The 12,969-nt window shown below is 42.7% G+C and overlaps 1 non-coding gene across 1 annotated transcript; it reads right to left on the bottom strand.

Annotated features, from left to right (window-relative positions):
- Positions 1-10,167: 10,167 nt before the first annotated feature.
- On the bottom strand, positions 10,168-10,311 carry LOC127669077 (small nucleolar RNA SNORA48). The gene has a single exon (XR_007974284.1). It is a non-coding gene; the product is annotated as a small nucleolar RNA SNORA48 (small nucleolar RNA).
- Between the last annotated feature and the right edge of the window lie 2,658 nt (positions 10,312-12,969).

The raw sequence follows: 12,969 nt of genomic DNA, 5'->3' as shown, positions 1-12,969 counted from the left end.
AAAGTCACTGAGATGGCCCTCATAAGATTTTAAGCAGAGCTGCAGAAGACCTTTGCTTCTAGCCTGTGGACCACACAGTAAATGAACCACACACAGGACACCACACAGGCTACAGACCTGGGGACTCCAGCAGAGAGGGGCATGCATTTCTCATAGTGCATTTCTAGGGCCTAGCACAACTCTTGCTGTATAGTGAACTCTCACTAAATACAATATGCCATCTAATCTAGAATAGCATTGTTTTTCTAAGAAAGTTGGTATAGGTGGCACTGCAAAGAAAGGTGAATACTGCTAACAAATCATGAGAGGTTTAGATATAACAAAATGTAAACAGAAAAGTCTTCTAGAATCAAAGAAATAGCATACTAGTGAAGGTGACTTTGTGAGGGCAGGGCTAGGGTTCTGTGGCCACTATTGACTGTGTGAATAGTCCTACTCAAATCTTGTTATTTTTGTTGTTCTTGTCTCTTTGGGGATATTTTTTGTTTGTTTTTGTTCTTTGAGAATTTCATACAAGTATGAATGAAATATACTCATATTCACCCCAACCTTTAGCTTTTCCCATAACCCTGCAATGTGTCTACCTATCAACCTCTTCCTCCTCCTCCTCCTTCTTCTCCTTCTTCCTCTTCCTCTTCTTCTTCCTCTTCTCCTCCTCCTCTTTCTCCTTCTCCTCCTCCCCTCCCCTCCCCCTTCTCCTCCTCTCCTCCTCCCTCCCTCCTTTTCTTCTTCATTTTCCTCCTCCGCCTCCTCTCCTGACTAAGACAAAATAGTACTAACCATATGTACGTGGATATGGAACCACCTTTTAAATTTTATTGTTTTGAAAATAAAAAAGGAATTAATAAACTCCATCCTAAAATGTATGTCTGGGGCTTGAGAGGTGGTTCAGGGATTTAAAGTGCTTCCTGTTCTTGCAGAGGACCTGACTTCAGTTCCCAGCATACATATGGCAGCTGACAACTGGAACTCCAACTCCAGGGCATCTGATGCCATCTTCAGGCCTTTCTAGGCACCATTATACAAGTGCACATATCACATGTCCCTATACATAAATTAAAAAACAATAAATCGTTATTTCTTTCTGAATAGAATACATCATCTGTATTAAAGAACTTCATAAACTGTAACATTATAATGTTTGGAAACTATAGATTACATATTGTGCCTTGAAGGATAGAAACAATTTAGGTTGATAGTGCCATTTGCGTAGGCTGCTTGAGGTCAGTGACCCCAGGTGTGGGCTCAGAGCATATTGCAGGAAGATATTATTAGCCCCAGTGGCATGTTAAGGTTCAGACAGGAAAGTTAGGTACCTGAGGGGTCCACTGGTAAAGGATAGAAGTTTACAGAACTTCGTTATTGCTTGGTGCACATTTGGGAAATACTTGTCTTGTGATTGGTGGACTTTGAGTACTTCAAAATTGCAAGAGGGGACAAAAATCTGAAACAGAGTTTTTATTTTGCCATTGTAGTGTTGGGGAAAGAGCATGCTATGCAAGAAGACCATCACTGAGCCATGACCAGCCTTCCCAGCTGACGTTTTAAGAGTGCTCTACTGGTGCATGTCTGTCAAGAGTTTGTGTTTCAATTACATTGGCATCCCAGCTAACTGACGCTCTGGGGGAAAAAAAAATGTTCCCACATTTACAGAAACTTGCAAATCTTGATGATCCCTGGTTTTGTCTTTGTTTGTGTTTACGTATAGTTATTTCATGGGACAGTACACAGGCTTCTTAAAGTGCCCATGTGGAGATTGAGAGAGAACTTAAGGGAGTCGGTTTTCTCTTTGCACCATGTGGGTTCTGGCTATTGAACTCTCAAGCTGTCAAGCTTGGCAGCCCAGCCCCTTTCCTGCTGAGCCTTCTCACTGGCTCTGACAGTCAGATGCTATCAAACAGGTTTCAAGTAGTTCACTGTATCTTTGGGCTCACCCTGTAGCTGAGGATGACCTTGAACTCGTGATTCTCCTGCATTCACCTCCCAAGAGCTAAGAACGTCAACATATCCAGCTCTATTTCGGTTGGAAACCATTAACATGCCCAAGAAGTCATTTGCAAGAAACAATTGAAAATTAGGAAAGATTTTAATTTTCCCTGCATACTGATCTGGATTTTGCAAATTAAAAAAAAAAAGAAACCTTAGTAAATAAAAGTTTCTTTTAAAAGTTTAATATTGAACTCTGCTCAATATGCTCATTGGCAGCAATCTCTTTGTTCCCTCTTCTGCTGAACACGTTTTTAAGAAATACGAGATTGGTGGGTCGGTGATACAGTCTCTCTGGGGTCCCCTGTCTTTCTCTGGCTCAGATGAGAATGGAGCCTCCATTCCTATAATGTGGCTTTTGGGGAAGCGTCCTGCATATGCTACACAGGAAGGCTGAATGAACAGCTGAAGACGTAGATTTCTCCAGAGTCTAGTATCCTTCTCTGGAAGATATCCCTCAGGCAGCATCTGGCTCTTGCAACCAACCAACCAACTAAACAAGCAAAACAACAAAATAACCCCTTGGACCTGCCGTCTAAAACCTAAGCACTCACCTTCTCTTTACCTGCTACTGGGGCACAGGGGAACAACAGCTGTCTCTGTCCTGGGGACTCAACAAGTTTTTTTTTTTTTTTTTTTTCAAGACCGGTCTTCTCTATGTCATCCAGGCTGGCCTCCAACTCAGAGATCTGCCTGCTTCTGCCTCCCAAATGCTGGGATTAAAGGCATGTGCCAGGGAGAACCAGGGGTCTTATAGTCTAATACTTAATCAGCCTTTCCCAAAGGACAATCTAGAGCAGGTTTTGTACTTCAAATAACTACTAGAAGACTATGAAAGTGTATGTTCTTCCTTCTTCCACTGCTGCTTTGCCTTTGTTTGCCAAGGACCAGCCTCAGCTTGGAGAGGAGTTCCAACGAAGAGGTTCTGGGAGTAGGGAAACAAATGCCTCGAAGTCAAATCATGGGTTAAAAGCTGCTACCTTATGTTCTTCTGCTCCAGACAGCTTTCCAGATCTCTCTCTCTCTCTCTCTCTCTCTCTCTCTCTCTCTCTCTCTCTCTCTCTCTCTCTCTCTCTGTGTGTGTGTGTGTGTGTGTGTGTGTGTGTGTGTGTGAGTGTGTGTTCTATTCTGATAGCATTCTCTTGCTATTCTAAAAACTCCCTGGATAACTTTTGGTCTTTTGTAAATCAAAAACCAAGTTTTTTATTTACATATTAATTCAGTCTTTACCCCAGGTTCTCTTTTGATAACCCATGACTCTGAACCCCTTGATTCTTAGAAAAGGCAGCAAGCATAAGTACATACAGTAAGATATCTAGGGAGGACCCTGCCTGAAATCAACATTCCCACCCTGCCCAGGCCTGGACCCAAACGCCCTCAGTTCCAGGCTGACCTTGGATTTAAAAATCTACTTGCTTTTGTAAGCATTAACAACAACAACAACAACAACAACAACAACAACTTAACTGGGTGGAATTGCCTTTTGATCACCACTCCCTAAATTTCTTTATTGTCTTCTCCTTAGTATCTTTCTGACAAGTTGGCTCATAGTGCAGCTGCCTCTGTTCCTTTACATCAGTGAAGTTCCTTTCACAATTCATATCGCATCCTTATCTTTTGCATAGTTGAGAAATTATAAATTTTGAACTCATGTTTTCAGCATTCTTTCCCACAGCCTTAAGGGCTGCCTTGAAAGTCATGGCATTCTACCATTTTGCTGAGACATTGGCATGCCTGTGCATCCCTGATTCACGCTGTCTCTGACTATCCCAGTCATTAACCTTGGCAGAGAGGACATTCCTCAAAGGAGACCCTTGAAAATATGAACACTATAATACAAACAAGCTTAAGCTTGCAGCAGCCATCAACAGCCATGGAGGCCCACACCCTGCTGGCTCTGTTCCAGGGTGAGAACCACATCATTCCATCTATCCCTTACACAAGACCGAACAGGACTTGGCATTTGTTGTCTCCACTTCCTTGTGTGTGCACTGATGGCTTCACCCCAGCCTTTGGAATGTACCCAGCATTTTGCCCACATCCTTATGACTGTTATTCTCCTTTCTGTCACAGACATTCTGCAACAGTGTGAGAGGAATATAACCCTTCTTTGTAGGACAGGCTACACGTACATTCTTTCCTGGACTATTATAAAAAATTACCCCAAGTTGAGTGACTTAAACACAGTAAATTTATTCTCATAGTTTGTGGACAAGAACTTTCAAATCAAGAGCCAGAGTATCTCTGAATACCATAGAAAAAATCAGTTCCCATTTTTAGTTCTACTTGGGCCCCGATGTGTACTTTATAAATCTAGCCTCTAGATTCCTTTAAATAGAGTCCTCATTTTCTCACAAATATACCTGCTTTGGGGGTCAAAGCCCATCCTTATAATGATGAGCTCATTACAAGATTATAGTTCAATAATATCCACCAATTTCCTTTATTCAGATTAGTTCATACAGATTCCAGAAACTTAATCCTAGACATATGTCTTTCAGAGGGAGGGGAGGTCATAATTCAAGTATTTTCATTTTTTTCTTTTTCTTAAAATTTTGTTTAATGTATTGAGTTGTTTTGCCTGCACCCATGTCAGTGTACCACATGCCTGCCTGGTACCCACTGAGGCCAGAAGAGGGTATCAGATCCCCTGGAACTAGAGTTGCAGATAAGTGTGCACCCCTTGTGGGTGCTAGGAATTGAACCAAGGATCCAAGAAGAGTAGTCACTGCTGGAAACCTCTGAGCCATCTTTCCAGCTCTTGTTATCTTTTCTTAATTAGTGGCAACAGTCTTACTACAACACATACTTAACAGATTTCAGCTTCTCACAGCTTTCTATTCAGAAAAATCCACTGAAAGGCCATATGGTGTTGAATCCCAACACAAAAGGCACCAAATATGCCTAACCTAAACTTTTTTTTTTTTTTTTTTTTTTTTTTGGTTTTGTTGAGACAGGGTTTCTCTGTGTAGCCCTGGCTGTCCTGGAACTCACTCTGTAGACCAGGCTGGCCTCGAACTCAGAAATCTGCCTGCCTCTGCCTCCCAGAGTGCTGGGATTATAGGCGTGCACCACCACCGCCCGTCTAAACTTATTTTTATTAAAAACTTAACCCTTTCTCCAGAAGTATCTTAGGCACTTTGTTAGGTGACATTTACCTAAGATGTGGTGTGACTGACAGACTGGGAATAGGCATTGCCCTGAGCCTGAGCCTGAGCGAGATTGAAGCCTGACCCTTAAAGATGCTCTGGACTCTTTCTAATCAGCCCCATCCCATCTTGTCTCACCAGGCTGAGAGGACTGATGGGCCTAGACCTTTGATCTTGGTTGCTCTCGGGCCAACTTAAAAATGAAATATGTTTGTTTGCTTTTATCACTGCCAGAAGTATTAACTCCATGAATTATATTTTAAACTTTATTTGTACTCATTTTAAAACTCTGCCCAACTTCCTGTGTTTCTATATCCTATGCCTTACTTTGTAACTTTCTCTAAAGCTGGCCCATGTCATCTTCTGCAATACATCTTCCGAGATAAATAGATTAACCTGTAAACTTACTTCTATTCTCAGATCCTCAAAGTATATAAATTATCGGAAATTCCACAGACTTTAAAAATGTTTTCCAGCCTCCACTGATCACCCCAATAGTGAGAGCATCTTGAAGCTGTGGGATCGCTATATGAAAACTCCCCATCGTGAATTCGCCTGATAAACATGGACTATATATAGTCAGTGCTCAGTTTTTGGTTGCCACTACAAAATATCTATCATATTCAATTTATGATCAAGAAAATTTCACTTGGTCTCATTATAAGGTTTCAGTGTGTGGTCCATTGGCCCAGTCACTTTTGTACCTGCAGTAAGACAGTGTATCACTGTACATGACAGAAAGGGTGTGCTCATCTCCTGGAAGCCAGAAAACAAAGAGAGAAAGCTCACTCTCATAAAAAAATAAAATAAAAAAACCCTTCATGTAAGCCAAACAGCTAATCCATAAATGGATAAATTCACTGATGAGATCAGAGCCTTGAGGTCCACTTACCTCCCAAAGAACCAGGAACACTACTGCATGGGGGTTGGGAGGGCAAGCATTCAACATATTGATTTGGGGGACATCTAGCTGACATACAACACAGAGATCGTAAATATCGATGAATGAGCTGGAAAAACAAAAAAGCTAGGCTCTCCACATGTGGGCTTGGCACAAGAACTGTATCGATGGGTCCACCATGTCAGATCTTTCAGTGGAAAGAACTATCAATCATCCTGCCTCCTTGGCTTACAAAATTGTTCTTTGACAAGAGAGTTCTTTTTTTTTTTTTAATTTGATATATTTTTTATTTACATTTCAAATGATTTCTCCTTTCCTGGCTCCCCACTCCCCGGAAGTCCCATAAGTCCTCTTCCCTCTCCCTGTTCCCCCATCCACCCCTTCCCACTTCCCTGTTCTGGTATTGCCCTATACTGCTGCACTGAGCCTTTCCAGAACCAGGGGCCACTCCCCCGTTCTTCTTGGACACCATTTGATATGTGAACTATGACTTGGGTATTCCAAGTTTCTAGGCTAATATCCGCTTATCAGTGAGTCTATACCATGATTGATCAACAAGAGAGTTCTATTGCATACACTTTTTGCTTTCATACAAGAGCAGTGAGTAAAATGTTTTAGGAAAGTGTCCTATAGGGAAATTCCACAAGGGCTTTTCTCAAGAATGGATATATGTGTGAGAGAACAAGGAAGGAGATACTCACAGAAAGTGATTGCTTCCTGTGCGGTCCTCATCCTGTCACTGGGTTTAAACATCTGTGTTCACTCTGCCAGCCCGTGCTAAACAAGGTCTTCCAAGTCTCCACCATTAACCCCTGTGTCTGAGTCATCTACAATTCAGTTCTCACTTCTGACCTGCACTTTGCAGATGACTGTTATTTGAAAGTTTCTTGTTTTGTTTCCCAATTTTGTGGAAGATGCTTTTCCCTCTCCTTTTGCTCTAGTTACTGTTCAAGGTCTGAGCAATATTTTTTTCTCATGTTGTAAGAGGTGCTGATTTGAGACTTGTGAAGGACATGAGTGGTTTACCATATATTTATGTATGCCTGGGGCTTTCATATAGAAATGAGAAGTATATAATGCTTTATTCATTGTGTGTGTGTGTGTGTGTGTATGTGTATGAAACATTGAAAATATTCACTGTCCTTGAGAAATACAATAATATTTTATTATTGATTGATAATTCTCCCATTTTGGATCCTTAAAAACATACTGCACATGAAAGTCCACTATTTAACTGTCCTGTGAGAGATCTTGGGACTTGGGGACCCATTTATTTTGCTGCTTCCCTCATTCATTGCCACTGTAAAGTCACTGACCTCTGACACATTAACCTCTGAGTTCTATTCTGAGTCCCTCATTTTTTCATTATATTTTTTCTAGAAGACAAAGATTGTGCTTTGGAAGGAGTTACAAGGCAATAGAATTCTGTACCTGGGATAAGGATTGATTAGGATGCAAGATTTACTGTGCATCTTACTTTCATGTAACTTCCATCCCTGCCATTGGCTGCAAGGACAAAACAAAACAAAATAATAAAACCAACCAACCAACCAACCAAACAAACAAAATACCCCAAACCAAAACAATACTTGTTCACTGACAATTCTTAGCAGAGAAACAATCCACCAAGTTTTTTTTTAACTACTTATTGATTCTTTGTGAGTATTACATCATGCACCCAGTTCTGCTCATCTTCATATCCTCTTATATCTTTCCTTGGTCCTTGCAACCTATCCCTAAAATAAAACACACAAGCAAGCAAGAAAACAAACAAACAAGCGAACAAGCAACAAAAACCCAAAGCATAGAAAACCTCATCGTGGAAGCTATAGTATGCCACAGTGTGTCCCACAGTGTATCTCTCTCTCCACACATCTTCATTTGCACAAGTTCATTGCAGTGAATCATTGGTCTGGTTCCAGGTCTTCTGTGACACCATCAATACTAAATCCTCATCGAGAATTCTCCCAGTTATCCTGTCGTTGCCCTGGGTCATGGAGATCCTGCAGCTTTGGATCAGAAGGACTGGCCCTTTCAAACATCCCAACCATTCACAGATGATAAAGATTTGGGGGTGGGCCATCTCAGAGCCCTGGGTCTGAGCTTGGGTGGTTGTTGAGCTGGTCAGTATGTTGTCTCTCCCTTATCCTCACAGCCAGGGCGAGCTCTCCAGCACTATTTTGGTTAGGCCACCCAATACCACCATCTGGCTCACCCAGGCCCATGCCCCCAGAGCCAGTACAACTGTATTGCCCATCAAGGTGCTGAATCCACTCTCCAAAATGCTCAGCCTTTGAGGGGCTGGGACATCTCTCCCCCTCTCATACCCTCAGGGCTGGCTCACAAGTCCCTTCACCATCAGGGCCAGCTCCACTCTGTTGCCCAGGCAAGGTGAGGGGGCTACTCTCTAGAATGCTACAGCCAGTGAGGGGACAGGGCTAGCTCTCCCACGTTCATGACCCCAGGACCAGCCAGATTTCCTGGCTACTGCAGGTTAGTGGGTGGAGAAGGGGGAGGGAATCACCCCTGTACCCACACTACCTTACTACAGATGAGTCCTTGATGCCAGCTCTTCTGCATTCTTGTCCTCAGGGCTAGCTCACTTATACCGCATCAAGCAGGGCCAGCCCTATTGTGCTGTCCAGGCTTTCTTGGTACAGGGCTACTCTTCCAAGTGCTGCAGAACATGAAGAATAGGATCAGCTTATGTGTTCTCATGACTCTGGGGGTCAGCTCTCCCTACTGCCTCAGGTTGCTAGGGGTGAGGGGACAGAAGCCATGCCCCTATCACCCCCAACAGGCCACCTCACCACAGAGGAGTGGCAGGGCTAGCTCTTGCACATTCTCATCCCCTGGGTCTGCTCACCTCCACCCCCTCCACCAGGGCCAGCTCTAATGTGCTGTCCAGATGAGGTGAAGGACCCACTCTCCTGAGTGCTGTAGTTAATGAGGAACTGTGCTAGCTCTCCTGAGCTCATGACCCTATGGGCAGCTTTCCAAACTACCAGAGGTGGGGAGGAGGGCATCATCTCTGTGCCCAGCAGATGAGTGGTGGGGTCAGCTCTCTAAAAGATACCTTTGCCCTTGGAAATGGCTCACCAACATCTTTGCCTCTAGGGACAGCTACACTGTGGTTCCTGGGCAAGGTTTAGAACTAGTTCTCTTGAGAGCTGCCAGCAGTGAGAGACAGGGCCAGCTCTCAGAGTGTTACATCCAGTGAGAGGTGGGGCCAGATATGCACATCCCCTAGACATTCATGTGGTCCCTGGTAGCTACCCAGACCAGGGACATCCCCATGTTCTCTAGGGGAATATGAACCATGAACATCAATACTGATCCCAGATCCCTGCTGCTGCATACCCACAGACTCAGACATGGCCTCAGCAGCAGCTTGGGCTGGGATCTCACTATGGCCCCAGGCAGCAGGAATGGCTAGTCATCTCTACCCCAAAAACTCAAGTTCCATCTCCTCCTCCTCCTCTTCCTCCTCTTCCTTCTTCCTCCTCTTCCTCCTCTTCCTCCTCTTCCTCCCCCTCCCCTCCCCCTTCCCCCTCCCCTTCCTCTCTTCTTCTTCTTCTTCTTCTTCTTCTTCTTCTTCTTCTTCTTCTTCTTCTTCTTCTTCTTCTTCTTCTTCTTCTTCTTCTTCTTCTCCTCCTCCTCCTCCTCCTCCTCCTCCTCTTCCTCCTCCTCCTTCTTTTATGTATAATCATTCTAAATGCATGGACACCTGCAATTCAGAAGAGGGCATCAAATCACATTTAGATGGTTGTGAGCCACCATGTGTTTGCTGGGCATTGAGCTCAGGACCGCTGCAGGAACGGCCAATGCTCTTAAATGCTGAGCCATCTCTTCAGCCTCCACCTGTCTTCACAATGCTCAAGCTGGTCCTCTTCTCTTACTCTCCCATCTGAGCCACCAGAACATTGTGGTGGCTTCCATTACAGGCTAGTCTAACAAATGGCAGGCCTCTGGGTGGCATCCTCCATCTGTTGTGTGGTGTGAAGGCAAGCAGGGGTCCATGGCCCACCTATGCTCTGCAGTAGAGGACAGGTCTGTGAGTGGCATGGTGACCCACAGGTTTGTCTTCCTCCTCCCATGGCCACACTGCCTAGATTTGATTTGATTTGATTTTTATGAGTTCTAAGCATAAGGCAGCTATGGCTACCAAGCCAGGCATCAAGCTGGGATGAACAAAGAGCTGTCATCTCTTCCGCCCCTGACTAATTTAAGAACACCACCAACAATAAGGTGTCTCTTTGCTCATAGCCTAGGGGGGATGAACAAGCTGTTAAATTAGAGACTGAGCTTTACCATCTAGCTGGTTCTTCCACTAATGAATTACAGGAATCTGGAACAGATGCTTTTTTCATGTTTGTGTGACAGACAAGGCTTTTATTTAGCTTTGGGGAAATTAGGTTTGACACCTTTGGAGGCTCTGCTGAAGTTTCTAGACGGCTTGCCTTCTATAATCTAACCAGTTGCTCTCCTGGGCTCTGTAGGTCATGTTCCTTCCCACAGCACTGAGTGCATTCTTAAAGACAAACAGCCTGCGTTTGTTGGCCCCTCCCCCATTCCTCTTTTCCCTGTTTAACCTTTGTTTCCACTTCTGAGCAGAGTCTCTAAATCAGGTGATGTGTTTACATCTATGTGATGTTGCCATTATTGCCAAGTGGTGGCAGTACTCACTAGACACCTCTGTCCCCCGAGACGGTGTAAAATCGTGTCCTTAGGAAACGGAACAGAACCGTCTGCTGTGAAAATCTTTTCTTCTATTTGTTTTGTGGTTTTTTTCTTCAAGGTCACAATGGGTTTGTTCCTGTTTTCCGTATTACTCCACCCTGAAGCTGACATCATGAAGCCTCAGAGGAAAGTTCTGTTTGCTTCTGATTGAGAGGAAACCAGGCTTCTGGATGGATAGGTTGACATATTCATATGTTTGGGCATCGTACTAATCTACAGCATATGCTGACCCACTGTATAGTCCTCCAAAGTCACTGAACTCTGTTCTGATTGGTTTATACATTGTATAGTCCTCCAAAGCCACTAAACTCTGTTCTGATTGGTTTATGGACCTTTGTGAGCCTGCCTTTAAAACTAATAGTTTCACAACTTCCTTACAACAAAGAACCCAACTTTGCTAATATTCTATATGTGCTAGCCTTAAAATCAACACTGACAAGAGAAATGTCTTGAAACTGCTCATTCAGAAGCTACATTGAAGAGATTAAAGGACAATTTCTAATGGTTAGACAGCCAATACATTTGCCTTTTGAGGCTGAGTATACTAAAATGAACAATGTGTTACGCTTTACTTTTTAAAGAAAAATAAAGGCCTGCGCTTCACTTCTTTTTTTTTTTTTTAATTGAGAGGTTGACTGGCCTAACCTTCCTAAATAAAAGTTTTGTTTGTTTGTTTGTTGGTTGGTTGGTTGGTTGATTGGTCTTATTTGTTTTTGGTTTGCTTACTAAAGGGAGTTATGTCACTCACAGATGCTTTAGATTGTGAAAAATAGAATCCTGGGGAAATGAGTAATGGTACCAATGGTAAATGTGTTCTGTGGTGTGCCAGTTTAAGCATAATCAACAAATCAGTTAGTGTTAAGTTCTTAATACATTCATTGACTTGCTGAATATGAAATGCTTGACTACCTGAATAGTTACTAATTTCTTTGTATGACAGATTGCCACCAAATAAAATATGTGTGTGCATTCTTAGCGTCTTATTTTTGTGTGTCAGGGGGTGGCTATACCTCTTAATGTTAACAAATGTCCATTTTGCCACTTTAAGAAGGCAGAAGGTATATAAGTAAAATTGAATTACAAAGGCCAACCTATAAATGCAAAGAAATCCTTCAGGTTCGTTAACAAGCTAACCATAGTAATTACCTCCTAGTCAGTGGTTCTCAGCCTTCCTAATGCTGCGACCCTTTGATACAGTTCCTTAAGTTGTGGTGACTATCAACCATAAAATTATCTTTGTTGCTACTTCATAACTGTAATTTTACTGCTGCTATGAATCATAATGTAAATATCTGATATGCAGAATGAATTTATTTTTTATTGCTTCAAAGGGGTCACAACCCACAGGTTGAGAACCACTAGTCTAGGCCTTTCTGTGATATTTTCCATGCTTGGGTAAAAGCATGAGCTAACAGTAGATCCTACTCAGAACAGTGAAAGCATCAATATGTTATTTAGCATGAAAGCTAATGATGCACTTTGATTGGGCTAAGGAACCGTTTTGTTTAAAATTAAACAAATAATTTCATTGTTCTTATTGTTGTAAAATGTAAATGTGTACTCTTAGATTTTTTTCCCAAGCCTACTTTAATAAGGGTTCTTAAACACTTCAATCTGCCTTCTAACCAATCCACCAGAGGTAAGGGAGAAAGATGGTTAATAGGACAAATGAGATGTGGACCTGTTTAGAAGTAGTTCTTTGGAGCAATTCCAAACACAAATCAGTAGCAGTAGTACAGTCCAACTGGAAAACACTAAACATGAATTAGTACCAGTGGCTCCATCCAGAAGAAACCTCGAGGCTCCCACAAATTGTCATGAGTCTGTAGAAGCAACAAGAAGCAGCTGGAATACCACGAAAAGTTCTTTGTTGCATTTTTTTCTCTATGAGGTCATGACAAGAGAAGATCAGTGAAGATTATCGAAATGTTGCAAGGTAAACCAATGCAAGAGCGTCGTTCACTGTCTGTTGGGTTTTACTTATACTTTCCAAACATCACACGTCCTCTCAAGTGTCTCTGCCTCAGCAAAACATCCTCCTTCTCCTGTCTGCTTCAGCAAAGCATCTCCTCATCAGACAACTTCCAGAAAAACATCCCATGATACAACTGTGTTTCCAAAGGAACCAGAAAATTTTATTTCATAAATGTGATTAACGAAGAAAAAAATATATATATTCCTTCAGGAACTCTG

The sequence above is a fragment of the Apodemus sylvaticus genome, chromosome 18 (assembly GCF_947179515.1).
Source record: "Apodemus sylvaticus chromosome 18, mApoSyl1.1, whole genome shotgun sequence".
NCBI lineage: Eukaryota > Metazoa > Chordata > Mammalia > Rodentia > Muridae > Apodemus > Apodemus sylvaticus.
The sequence above is the reverse complement of the archived record's forward strand: the minus strand, read 5'-3'. Positions and strand labels throughout refer to the sequence as shown.